The following is a 12,692-nucleotide window of genomic DNA, read 5'->3' on the forward strand; positions in this document are numbered from 1 at the left end:
ACTCCATTACATTGTCCTGAGATGGGCAGACCAGAATTTCACTTGGTACACAGGATTTCACATAAATTGTAAAATGAACTGTCTTGTTCTCTGTACCCTTTGTGATGATTCCTGAAGCTTTTCTGGCTCTTTCACTGTCACTTCATATTGAGCTGTTTGGGAGACTGAGTCACTGCTTTCCCTCCTGTGTAGCACTTAATCTGAGGTACTTTTAGCCTCATCGACTGGAGAATTTGACATTAAATGTTTTGAGAAAGCTCTGTACATTGTAGCAAGGGTCTCATTGATTTTGATTGTGGTTCTACATGGCATTAAGTCAAGTTCTGGGAATCTCATTTCAGAAACTGAAACCCCTTAGAAGAGGAGCTGTCATAGCTGACTTGCCCAGACAAACTGATCTGGCTGTGCCATGCTCTCCTTTCTCATTCACTGCATAGTTTCTAACTTCTGTAAGTGATAAACAGTTCTACAAGCAATGTTTTTCAGCACACTAGGTACCTGGAGAGCTATTAAAGCCATACAGTGACTAACAAGGGCTCTTGTTGGAAAAGCCATGTCTTCTGTCCTGTCTACAGACGTAATAAAATTAATATAAAGCATGTATAAAAAGAGTATTACAGGAAAGCAAAGATAATAGATAGGAATATAGGACAGTACTTTGCCTGTCTTTCATCAGTAACTTAAAATGAAGGTAGAAATGAAATAAAACTGCCGGTTAATTAACGGAGCTTTTGTCTGCGGATTTTCAAGAACGTGTTAGCAGCCTATTTTGGCTTTATTATTAAAAACTGTATTTTATTGAATATTTATTAATATTTGCTGTAGAAATTGTATACTCCTGTAATATTCTTATATCTACCCATTTAAGACTGCAGATAACACACAGAAGTCACCTGATACTTTTTTATTTACACTGCTGTCAAAGCATTGCTGGCAGCTTTGAGATTTCTCAGTGAGACCTGAATCCAGTAGTTGTAAGAATGAACTTTAAGGGTATGCAGGTCTTTGTGTCAGTGAATAACTGTTTCACACTCTTTATTCTTTGGCAATTCTTAAATAAATTTTAATTTATTGAACATTTCCATAGTTATTCAACTATTTAGAGAATATTAAAGCAAGTCTAGGTATTTCATTATTCTAATTGCTGTATTTCAAGGTTAGGGAAACTGAAAATATTCCCTGAATGAAGAGAAAAGGAAGCTCTATCAAGGCCACAAAGTCTGGGGTGTTGATAGGGTTGTTCTTCATTCTGGGGTCATTGTTTAACATAAATATATAAAAAGTTCTGAAATCATAAGCTGGAGCACAGGAATTCTCTTTTAAGGTAATATAATAAATTTTACTAACAAGAAGAAAAATTAATTTTTATCTAATATTACTACTTTAGTACAGAGGTTAAAGCCCATATCCAGAGAGTGGTCCTCAGTTTAGGGGACATTATATGCTTGCCTGAAGTTTGTATTTGTGCAAGAAAGAATGGGATGTGTCTTCTCTCCTCCAGACTGTTCTGCATCTCCTAGTGTATGGGTTGATGATAAACATACTCTCCTGGGAAATGACAAAATGTGGTTCTTAACTCCACCAAACAAAGCTGATCCCAGGCTTGCAGAGCAGTAGCTTTGAGGGAAGCTCTTGCTTCATGTGTGGTGTTTTCTCTTCCTGCTTCTTGTAGTTTAAAGAGAGCAACATCAACAGATACATTTTGTGAGACACCTGATGCTATAGGGTGTAATACGCTAGACAAAGCCTTTCAAGGCACTGCAGTGAAAGTGGAGCTGGTGTTCAGAAATTAAGCTGAAGACCTTACTTTCAGTTTTGGTGCTTATGGCCTTCACTATTTAATAATGCTGACTAAGGAGAAGGAAGATGTGATTTTCCATGCATAAAACTCTTGATTTATAATCTACAATTTATGAAGAGAAGGCAGATATTGTAATATACAAGTGTACGTAACAACTCTACTACTAAATTTTCCAGGTTCACAAAGAAACTGTTTTGACCAATATTTTAATTTCATTTGGGTGATAGGGAAGAGATCTCAGCAGATGGTTGTCATAAACTCCATATCTCGTTTTAGAATTAGCATACAAAGCTTGGCACCAAGTGCACAGCATATTTTCCCTGCGTGTTCATGCCAAAAGAAATCTGGCATAGAAAATATTTTTTCTAATTTATTTTTTCAGATTTTATTAACCACCATCAGACCTGCTTAACCTGTCATTACTCTATCCATAAATCTGGATGTTTCATAGTCTTATGAGGAAAAAAAAGTTTTAATACAGCAGTGACCTAAGTCACCAATTGTTAGCATTATTGGTTAATGTAATTAGAGTGATCAGTAAGTTTTCTTGCTCTTATAATACCCTGTTGCCTGATAGAGAGTCTGATTGAAATGGTTGTGCCTAAATTATAAGTAAGCTTTTTGAGGAGTGGTTTAGAAGACATACTAACACTCCTAAGCTCACAGGTGTCCTTGTTAAGATTATTTAAATAAAACTCTTCTTATTTTTATAAAACTTCTGGGTTTTTTTTATTGAGGTACAATTCCTCAGTGTACATTTGTGTGAAGTGAAGCAAGGTACTATCATCAGCAGAAACTCTTCCCCATCCATTGTCCATCTCATCCATTGACTCGACATGCACAGTATCCTAACAAGTATTTTCTTTTCATCCTAATTCTGAAATGAAACTAAAAACTCTCAACCCACTATGCAAATTTCAGCCATCCCCGGTAGGGCAGTCTAGAAGCATTATTTGCCCCAGGAGGTTTCTAAAATTCCTTGGCTGGTTGTCTAATTAGTACATTCCAAACCTAACAATACATTGTCTTCAGGAGTTCTTCTGAAGTAAGGTTAAAAAATACCTGAGACAAATATTACATACCTTTGAAAGAGATAAGGTAGTTATAGGAGAGAAATTAAAACAGAGGTCAGGAGGCTCTGCTAACTGTGTCTTCTCTGTGAGGTTTTTCAGATGAGAAAAATGCCATAGATAACACAACCGTATAAGAAACTGATGATAAAAACAATTAAAAAAATCACAACAGAGAAGTTGGATTGTCTTTTTTTTAAACCTTAAAAAACTGAAGACGATTGACAAACTTTTCAATAGCATAAGAAAATCAAAACAGATGGAGTTGAGTCCTCTGGATTCCCTAGCAGCAAACTCCCATCTTCTTTTCCATAGGACATTAAGACAGCTCATTAGCAGCAAGGTTAACCACTTTGCTTTTTTGCATACTGGGACACAGGCACCCAGTGGAAGGAGCTGTGTGGTAGCAGTCCTACCATCCTACCATCACTGAACACCCTCTTCCAGAGAGCAGGGGAAGCCCAGGGCTGTTCTCCCACCACCAGTACCCATTCTGCTGTTAGAAACTTCTAGATTTTGGTGTTTGACAGTGTGAATCTTCAGCTTCTTTGGCCTCTGACTGGTGTGGGTTAATGCAGGAAGTTAATGTCATGGAAGTGTGACTAACAATGCTATCAAACTTCAATTTGTTTAATCATTTATTGTGTCTTACTGAAACTCAACTGGAATCATTTGTCTTGGATATGCCCTTAAAAATGGGAACACAAGTTTGAATTTGTCTCTTTAGTTCAGCTTTGTAACTCAGTTGTTCATCCCTCTTTGGAATCATTCAAAATATCTGATGTAACAAATTTGGATCCAAATGTCTCAGTATTTTTCCCCCTTTAGCAAATGGCTAACACATAATTTTGTGTAAAAAGAAAACAGAACTGTAGAGGGGTGAATGGCTATTTCATCATGAAATTTTTAGTCTGCACTTTACTGAGATAGTAGATAAGCTCTTTTTCCCATTGTTGAAAAAGAAAGGTTGTGATCTTTGTGATCAATGTGACTGGTGTGTGATATGTGAGTCAGGCCACAACTTCCCAGAATTCAACTGTCTCAAAACTAGGAGAATTTACCTGTAAAGCTCAAGTCTGGAAACACAGGATGGCTTTAAGACCTCCTAAAAGGATAATAGAACCTAGGGACTGAAAGTCCAAGAGAGCACGTAGAGCTTGCTATTTTCCGTTGGATCCAATTGAAATGTTATGTGCTTTGTAAACTGATATTTTAACTGGTATGATTGAATAAAGAAGAGGAAAAACGATCCCTTTATGATTATTATCTTTTTATTCAGGGCCAGGGGAAATTAATTTCTAAATAATGTATCTGCCCTTTACACTGTTATTCACTTTTATGAAAGCTCCAATGGCTGTTCTGCAATTATGCTAATGATAGCTGTGACCCAATGCCCAGTGCAGGATGCTTAAACTATGCTTCTGTGAGGGAATTCCTGTGCTTCCAGCATTTCAGTACTTTCCTTAGTCATTTGTATGTTTTAACTCCTCTGTATTTTGCATTTTGCTTGCGGGAGGAGACTTTTAGTGCATCGTTTATCTTTTTGTTTGGGAATGCACAGGACAGATAGTTTGGATGAGGGCAAGAGTGGGACAGTCCCATAGGGGATCTGCGTCACATGACTAGGAATATTTGGCTTATTAAGGGGGTGCTAATGGTGATGTTGCTTTAACACTTTCAGTGCTCTTGACTAAGTATGTTCCTCATAAAGAAAAATCAGGTCTCCGTGAACATGTAGGTGAGTTCCCAGATAACGATGAATTTGGAGACAAGTGTTAGAGAAGGGTACGAATTCCTGCTTTTGATTCACTCTGTAACTTTATGAGAGATATTTAGCATTGATGCAGCTTGATACCTGATTAGGAAAATCAGCATAATCGTAGTTAACTACTGTGCCTATTTCACAGGGAAGCGTGATGATAAATTAGGTATAAGAGCTTGAAATATAAAAAGCTTTGTAAATGGATAACATGATCTACTTGTTCAGTCTTCTGACCTCAACTTATAACGAAGAGACTGCAACAAATAAATGTATGAAAAATATTTGCTTTAACTAAAGACTTTTTTTTTTTTTCTTCTGTAATGGAGTTTAACGTATCTACATCAGAGCTTTCTCAAATTGTGAGAAAAGAACCTGTGGCAACAACTCAGAAAAATGGCATCAAAAGAGACTGAAAATTACATGAAAATCTTTTTTTTCATAATGACTTAAAATTCTGCTATCAGTCTTAGGTAAACAGTTTGCAACAGCAAGGACAGGGATATCTGCTGACTGAAACATTTGTGTCTCAGATGGTAAAAGAAGCAATGCCTGTTGAAATACTACATCATTTAGCAATATGCTACAATACAAGTCCAGGTATGAAGATTATTAGAACCCTCTGTTGCTGAAGTACAGCAAAGATTCATTGCTAAGAAACAGCATGCATGAACAGACCAGATGAAACAAGCCCAGCAAGCCACGATGATGATACAAGTGACCCACTTAGGCAGGGATAAAAGAAGAATGACAACTATGAGAAGCAATAGACAGGTGGCTATACTAAGCAACAGACTTCTTAAAATGTCTGTAGCCCAAGACTTAGCTACTAGTTGAATGTTGGCAGTTTATTTATCCAGCATGCAGGAGAAAAAACAGTCTGTTCTTTAGTAAACAGAGAAAAGAAGTACCGGGCAGCAACTGAATATATTATCCATATGGTGGCCACTGTTTTCCCAGGAGGTGAAAATGGGTGAATCTTGTGTTGAAGAGTAAAGGAATCTTTCCAAAAAAGAGCCTGTAGAGAGATTTTTAACTAAGAGTATGCTTAAGTATCCTTGGTTTAGTATATTCCTGTTCACATTCATTCCCTTCATAGCTGGATGCCCTGTGTCTAGCCCACAGTTCTGTGGCAGATTGCCCCATCCTAGACTATGAGTTATAAGGTTATAATTGGGAACTCTACTGATTTCAGGTAGTGATGCTTTTCCATGTCCACGACAGATGCCAAGAGGTAGAAAATATGTTGAATCACAGAATCATAGAATGTCTAGTGTTGGAAGGGACCTTAAAGATCATACCTAGTTCCAACCCCCCCTCCATGGGCAGGGACACCTTCCCATAGATCAGGTTGCTCAAATTCCCATCCAGCCTGACCTTGGACACTGCCGGGGGGGGCAGCCACAGCTTCTCTGGGCAACTTGTGACAGGTTTTCACCACCCTCTTAGTTATTTCCTTTAGCAAATTCCTCCTAATTTTCAACAGAAAAATTGTGTCTCCTTGTAAAAAGGTGAGACTGCTGCCAATGGCAAGATTGGAATACTAGGTGGAATCATAATAATAACCAAGGTGAATTATGTTTAAAATTATGACAGGGCATAAATAAACCAGAGAAAAAAGATAGGATTGAGAAGGAGAAACGAGGATTGATTGCAGTGACTGGAAAAAGAAGAAATTATTCCCACAAAGCAGATTTCACTAGATTTCACATAGCAAAACCCATGGCCAGACTTAGGAAAGACCAATAGGACAGACGATGGCAGTGATGGAGAGCAGCAGATGGGAAGGCTGCGGATAGTCTAGCAGGTGCTGCTGGAGTCTCCCTAACCCTGTGACATCCTGGCAAAGCCTGTGTCTAAATAATGCACCCCATGGCACTGAGATGCCTGTGGAGCCTTTGTCTGTCCAAGTGAGTCTTTTCCAGAGCCAGTACTTGTTTGACAGGTCTTGATTTTGTGGTGACTTTGTTCCTTATGTCTTGTTTATTCACTCATGATGTTTTGTACACCATCTGTTTCTTTCCTCTCTGCTTCTTTTTTTTTTTTTTTTTTTTTTTTTGGTTTGTAAAATCATGAGACATTTTCAGTGTAAATATGTATGCATACTCTCCAACTAGTATTCTAAATAGCTTGAGTTTTTGATTAGCACGGAACTTAAGTGCCTGCCCTTATTTTGATCATCAGAAAAATGGCCAGATTTCATTCTTGTTTACTCTTATTTTAAGTCCTAAATAACTCTATTGGATGTAATGCAGTTCCACTATATGCTGCTATAAATGGCAAGATAATTTAACTGAGACACAAGCCACACACTCTTTCCATCTGGCCCTGGGAAAGATGGGTGTGTGGCAGCTGAGGAGGAGCTCTAATTCTCTTCTAGTTCTGTGAGCACACGACTCACAGGCCCAGCACAGGTCACAGCCAGGGACACCATGTCAGTTTGATGGCATGGGGCTGCAGAGGGTGAGCTGTCAAAATAGGAACTGTAGCTTCCTCCTCTGTGTTTCTGCAGGTCTTCTGCTTGAAAATTCATGCTCACATTCAGCTTTATCATACGCTGGCTCAGCATGATGGGCACAAACTCCAGCATTCTGTGCACAATTCCTACCTTTTACCATTCTTGTAGCCTGGCTTCTTGGACCATCCTGCATCCAGTTCACATATGATGGTTATAGAATCATTGAATAGTTTGGGTTGGAAGAGACCTTAAAGATTTCCATCTCGCCTATATGGGCAGGGACACTTTCCATTAGACCAGGATGCTCAAGGCCCCACCCAACCTGGCCTTGAACACTGCCAGGGAGGGAGGGAGAGGGACATCTACAGCTTTCCTGGGCAACCTGTTCCAGTCTCTCATTGCCCTCTGCATAAAGCATTTATTCCTAATATCTAGTCTAAATCTACCCCCTTTCAGTTTGAAACAGTTTCCCCTTGTCCTATCACTACATGCCCTTCAGAAAAGTCCCTCTCCAGTTTTTCTGTAGTGCATTTTCCTAGTGCATTTTGCAGTACTGTTACCACCAGCCTCTTTAATGTCTTTAGTAGTGGTTTTCTGAACAATTGATACAAGGTACAACTAGACTTATTTTCCTGAAGGTATTGGGAGTGAAACAGGAGGCTGTACTTTTGTCCTCTTAATAGTAGGAGGATCATGATGCGCACATTGCAAGCAACATCAGCAATTTTTTTTGTTTGCTGCTCCAAATTCCTACTGTTGTCAGAAGTGATGGGCTTTACAAAACAGGCAAAGAACAGTGAGTCTCCAAAAATTTGTGCTGAGGTAACTGTTTAAAACCTAGTTTGTTTCCTAAGATGGCAGAAAAGCTGAAGGACAGCAGTGTCTGTGGGAGGGTGGGGAAGCAGCAAAAATCCCTGTGTGTCAGAGGCCAGCAGCTGTAGCAGTACATTATTGCATTGAAAAATAAACTCGTATGTTACCTTGTTTTGTCACATAGATGGGTGAGGGAAATGCTCAAGACGTTCTGGGAACTGATGTCTGGGAGCCTGATTCTTTTGGAGGCCATCAGTATTTTCTCATTTCCCAGATCAGTGGCAGCACTCCAGCATCAGTGCTTTTTGCTCTTTCAGTGATGCTAACAAAAAGTGAGAGGCAGATGATAGTTACAACCGACAGCCTCTATGTTTAGCGACAACTTTAATGATAATAATTTTCCTCTTCATCTGATGTATTCAGTGATTCTTTCTAATGTTCATAATACTTATCAAAACAGTGACACAACTAACCAAACGAGTTTCTTCAATATACAGAATTTCCTAGCAACATAATTAAAATTATTTCAAATAAACATGCATTAAATAGAATAATTAAATAAATTTAAACAGATATTAAATGTAATATATTTGACATTAAGCATCAAATATTCATGCATACATTCTATGAAGGAACTCATTAATCAATATTGTTAATTACTATTCTGCTCATGATTTCAGTTAATCAACCAGAAGAAGCATTTTAAACAGGAAAAAAAAAAAAAAAAAAAAAAAAAAAAAAAAAAAAAAGAATAAGAGTAATAATATGAGTGTTTTCTTGTTTTCAGGTTTGGTTTGGTTTTGGGTTCTTTTGAATTTTTTTTTACTTGTATGTGTACGTGAGATAAGCTGGAGTTTGTGTTTAATGATTCTATTCCTGCCTGAGGGTAGGACACTACAACATTTATCTTCTTTGTTCATAAATGAGGAATGGACCTGAGTGCATGTACTGCTTGCACAGGCTTTGTGCTGGTTGTCAAAGACTGCTACCACATGATAAGTGGTAAACAGGAGTTTGGGGGATTGTGTCACCAGACATACTGCAAGGTTACTCACTGATGACTGTGAATGCACACCCATAGGATCACACACGTATCCCCTGGGTAATGTGAAAAAAACAGCAAACAGTCAGTGCAGGTGATTGCACTGTTATTAATATAAGAATTGTATTCTGCTAATGCAGGGATTGCATTCTATATTGTGAATGTATTCTGTTCTTAATACAAGGAGCAGATTACCTCAGAATCCTCTCGTTTTGATTTCCATAAATCTTCTCCATCCCTCCAGATAATCCCTACTGTATTTTTTTGTCTCCCCTTTCCCCAGTGAATGATATTCAGTGGCTCCAGGCTAAATTCCTTTCCTCTTGTTTGTGTAAGTGCACGTTTTTAATATCCTGAGTGTGATGAACACATTTTATCTGCCCAGGGAATAAGTGGGAGATGACTCCTAGAAAGGGAGCTGTTTCAGGGCTACCCATGAACAGAAGACTGAGCTAAAGGAAGACATATTGCCCTTTTTCCTCTCTTTTTTCTTAACTGGATTTCTCAGGAGCCTTTTGGGGGGAATAGGAAGGAAATCCTTGAATGACACACTCTTCTCCACTGACATGCCTATGCAGCAATCAGATTATACTGCAAGCTCTGGTCTTTTTCAGTGTAAGAAATGTTGCATTTTCATTTCAAATAAGAATTTATGACTTCAGAATTTCTTTGATGTTCTAGACAATGATTACTGGAACTGCTACAACCTGACTTAGTTGCTAAAAGAAAGTTTAATAACTTCTAATAGGTTATTCTTCAAACTTATGTTAAAAGCATTCAGACTAATTTTTGTTAGAAGATTTAGCTGAAGTCAGATCTCTTTTTCCTAGTTTTACTTCCCTGAAATATTTTTGTTAGGAAAAATAATTCAATTTGTAATGAAAACCAATCTTCAGCCTTTACTATTGTACCAAATAGAAATATTTAATTGACAAAGAGCATATGGTTTTACTTCACATAGAATCCATAAAGTATCAGCCTCTTTATCATGTTTAAGACAATGATGAATAATCCATCAGCCTCATAATCAAAATCAAGAAACTTGTGGTCTGGGCTGGCTTTAGGTGAGTGGGCTTCTCCAGCTGTTTAAGTAAGTAAAGGAAGAGTCTTACTGTACTGGAGGACATAAATGTGTTGGGATTCTATCATACTAATTACAATTCTTGTTCCATAACATTCCAGGTATTGTGGCAGTCTTCTTAAAACAGTTATGAAACCTTTATGGTAAACAGTGTATTTCCTCAGTTGATTAGAACATTTCCATGAATCCCTGATGTAACATTTCTCTTCACTATAGCAAGTTTGAGCAACAGAAACTATCATTATGGGAGCTTCGTGATATTTTTTTTAATCTTTACTGTGTGGGTGCCAAAGCCCAAGAACGAGTGTGATTACTTATACAGATTCTGATGTGATAAATGCCCTTTTTTTTTATCCAGGTTAAATTGTGCATCTAAAATATTGCTGTAAATAGCTCTGCCAAGGTCACTTTATGGTCAGTGCACAGCAGACTTGTACATCACATTAAAGTGTTAAGTAATTTAGACTGTATTTGAATTTTAGTAATTTGTCCTTTGAAAGCTTTCAAATACCTTTACCATCAGGCTAATAGATTTAAAAGATCTGGATGAATGAACAATCTAGATGTGTTAGATGGCTAGCATGCTGTATAGCTGACATTTTTCCTATACTATGATAGAACAAACTGGTTATTTTTGCTGTACTGAAGGAAAGATAAAAGAAAAAAATAAAACCATAGCACCAAATGCACCACAGATGGTTTACCACTACTTACAAGACAGATTGATCTATTTTAAATAACCCTGTGATACTGTAAGGGACTAGACAAATATCAAAACCAAAAACAAAATAGAAAAATGAGCTGATAGATCAGATGCTGCTTATCTGTCCTCATGTGAGGACATCCTCTCTTGTCCAGTTCAGTTATAAACTGAGATGATGCCTAAAAGACTCTTCTCTATCATTTCCCTGTCTTATAGAAAATTCCTGCCAAGGAACTTTACCAATGGATGTATCTAAAACCATTCCTGTATTCTCATATTTAGTTTGTATTCTGCTCTTCAGTCAATTACAATTTGCACTTTTTGGCAGAGACAGGCAATACATAGTGCAGTCCACATATTGCTTAGCTAATTGTTTCCTTTATGTGGCTGTTTAGTGGTATTTTTAATACCTGCAAAATTAGATGCAATTTTAAACAGAATCCTGAAACAGAAGGGATCAGTCAGTGAATCTTAACTGTGTTTTTTTCTTATTTTTTACTTGAATAAATGTATTCATTACCTGCTGGGGAATGAATTCAAAGGAGAAAAGCCAATCGTAGCACCTGCTTTACATAGTGCTGATGAGAATATGCTTGGAGCCTCTCACTTCTGGGGCAGAACAGTGTCAGCAGATCAGTGTATCTAGAAAATACTCAGGAAAAAAACGTGACTGAGAAAATGAATACTAGAAGAAAACTCACAAGAAAAATGTGAGCATCAAATACATGAGTTCTATGATTTCTAGATCCCTCTCTCATCATGGAACACCGGTAGAATACAGAATGGTGATCTTTCAAATAACTCAAAGCTGAATATGAGTAATACGATTGCAGAAACTCCTTTAAGTTGCTAAAATAAGCATAATGTTACCAGCAGAGAGCTAAAACCAAAATGCTTTGCGTGGCTTTAAAAAAGATTAACCCTGAAGTCATTAGAATTCTCTCTGAAAAAGGAAAAATAGAAAACAGATTCTTTTTTTTCAGTTTTCTTACTTGTACTATGAATAAAAGTTCTCTAAAGGAATGTATCGCTATAATAACTCACAAATCACCTGGAAATATTTTTTTATATAAGGGTATTTATAGATATATATACAAACACACACACATGTGCATATGCACATATGTATGTATGTATGGACCCACATAAATATGTGTTCATTGTGTTTGATGTTTTCTGACATTTAAGTAGCAGTGCAATCTTGGCCTCGAGGAAATACATGTAGTATTTAATAGTTAAGCCAAATATATTTGATAGGTAGTGCCCTTATGCTAAATTGTTATCAATCAATACAATAATGAGTATTTCATCATAGGTAGAAAATGCTAAAACAGTGAAGAGAATTGCTTCCTTAAGTATTTTATTTTCTGAAGCCCTAAATGGGCATAAAATGATGCAGAGTAATAGCATAAAGCATCACTTTCATGTTATTCTATTCAGTCCTGGGTGACAATGAAAGAGCAGAATTTGTATAATTAGAAATATTTATTATTAAATGTGATATGTTTTTAAATAACTAACATATTATCCGTCTCATAACACTTAATCTTTTATTTCATGAAATGAAAAAAAAATTTCTTCTGTTAAAGAATGATTAAAACAAATTCAAAAAATTCTCCCACCATGAAAGAAAGAAAGAAAAATTTAAAAACTAATATATAAAATTTTGAAATCCTTCCTCTAGCCTCTAGAAAGAAAAATCTGGGCATGTGATTGAGATGTTAACCATTGTAATGAGGCTTCCATTTTGCATGGCAGTGTATTTGAGATCTGTTTTTTATTTTCACCCTGTCCTTGATAAATCCTCAGCACAGGTGTATACTGGGCTTAGAATGAAACAGTGCAGCTGGGCAAAAAATACATGATGTCATGAAAACTTCATTAGTTGTTTCTGTCTCTGGAGAGATGGACACAACCCTAGATGCAAATGAATAATTGCAAATTAGGAACTGGTGAATTGGTTTG

At 37.0% G+C, this 12,692-nt stretch overlaps 1 protein-coding gene across 1 annotated transcript in view; it reads left to right on the forward strand.

Annotated features, from left to right (window-relative positions):
* Positions 1-12,692, forward strand: part of KHDRBS2 (KH RNA binding domain containing, signal transduction associated 2) — a 308,580-nt gene that overhangs the window by 179,166 nt on the left and 116,722 nt on the right. The window lies entirely within an intron of this gene.

The sequence above is a fragment of the Heliangelus exortis genome, chromosome 3, assembly GCF_036169615.1.
Source record: "Heliangelus exortis chromosome 3, bHelExo1.hap1, whole genome shotgun sequence".
Classification (NCBI taxonomy): Eukaryota; Metazoa; Chordata; class Aves; order Apodiformes; family Trochilidae; genus Heliangelus; species Heliangelus exortis.